Genomic DNA, 1805 nt, shown 5'->3' with positions numbered 1-1805 from the left:
GTAGGTTACTGGCCTGGTAGCCTGGCTGCCCCTGGGTGGGTCCAGGGCGGGCGTGGGGGCTTGGGGTTCTGGGGGTGCTCGCCTCCGTGCTGGGGCTCTGGCTGGGCCTTGGGGGGCTTCGGTCCTCGTTGGTGTGTCGCCAAGGTTGTGGAAGGGTGGTTGCACGGGGGCTCAGCCCTGGCGCAGGGGGCCTCTGGTGCATCGGCCAAACTGGGGGGCTCTTCAAATGGCATGGGGGTTGTTTCATCCTTGCAGGAGTTCACTCTGCAGGTGGGGAAGAGACATAGGAGAGGTGGAGAATGGACTTAACCTGGGTGTCTACTGTCTTGTGTAGCCTGGGAGATGATTGAATGATGGGGTGGGTACAGTTTCCTCTTCTCGCTCCACCACACCCACCCATACTTGCAGGGCCTTGAGCTGCAGGTGTGTCATCGCGTCAGGTCGGGTCTCACAGTCCACCTCTCTGGGAACATCTCAGGCCCTCCAAAGCAGGGAGGCCTATCTCCCCTTACCACACTCTCTGCCGGTGGCTGATGCCCTCAGGTGTCGGTGCGTTGGTCATTCTTGGTATCTGGGGCTGGGCGCTCAGGTATGTACTGGCCCTCTCCCGGTGGCTGCTTGGCGGGGACTGGCGCCCGTGGCTCGGTCGAGCCCCTTCCAGGGGGTGGGGGGCCCTCAGGCCTCCAGCCTCTGGGCCTGTGGCTCGGTTCACTCTGGCAAAGCTGGCTGCCGGCAGAGCCCGCGGGCACGCCACTGCAGCCCCCTCTGGCTTCTGCTCCCTGACTGCTGGGTGACCCCTCGTCTGGGGCTCTCCTCAGCTCTTCCCAGGAGGGTGGCACAGATGCCCCTCCAGTGGTGGTCCTTGGGCTCTCGTACTGTGGGGCCTCTGGATGTCTGGGGCCTGGATCTCCTTCATGCCTGCTTCATGCCCTGGGGGACGGGGCTATGGTTCTCCATACCCTGTAGCAGATTGTTACATGGAGAACCCTTTTGAATACAAGCGCACTGATCCACACATGTGTGCACACAAGTGTACACACGGGTGTTCACTGTTCACAGACACAAACTACATCTTTCTTGGCTCCTACCTCAAAGCTAATTGTGTGCTGTTGGTCCTGCGTACTGGACAACAACATTCAATATTTAGTATTTACTGTTATTTAGACTTAGCTAGATTAAAGGGATGGTTCTGTGTTCATTATGTTGCTCTCTTTTTTTGCTTGTGTTCTCATTTTTTCTTTTTTTTTCTCTCAAAAAGTGACCAGGGAGAATTTCTTCTTTTTAAGTGTCCTTTCTTACTGTCCCTCTTCCCCTCTGTTTTTCTTTATCTTCATCTCTCTTTCTTTCTATCCCCCAGCCATGTCCCATATGTAACAACTGAAAACAAAATAAAATAAATAATAACAACAAAGGTCGATCAAATAGACCAATACAGCATGGCTGTGATGATCCACTTGGTAAAGTAAATCCATTGGGTATCTTTGTTGGCCTTCAGACATCAATTCTGATGGCTATATATATATATATATATATATATATATATCCAGAATCAAATTTACAATCTTTCCTCATATACAATGTCTTGAATAATCAGGCCCCATCTTATCTCAAAGACGCACGTGGCTATTGGACTGTTACATTCTCGGCCTAGGGGTAAATTGAACTCCCCCCCCCCCCCCCCACACACACACACACCACCCAAGAAAGAGCCAAAATAAACAATTTCCAAAATACTATGCAGCCACTTACTGAATTCAGCAGTGAGCATTGCCAAAATAACAAACAAGAAAATTTCTAAAGGTCCC

The sequence above is a fragment of the Simochromis diagramma genome, unplaced genomic scaffold, assembly GCF_900408965.1.
Source record: "Simochromis diagramma unplaced genomic scaffold, fSimDia1.1 OVJJ01000176.1, whole genome shotgun sequence".
Classification (NCBI taxonomy): Eukaryota; Metazoa; Chordata; class Actinopteri; order Cichliformes; family Cichlidae; genus Simochromis; species Simochromis diagramma.
Note: the sequence above shows the minus strand (reverse complement) of the source record.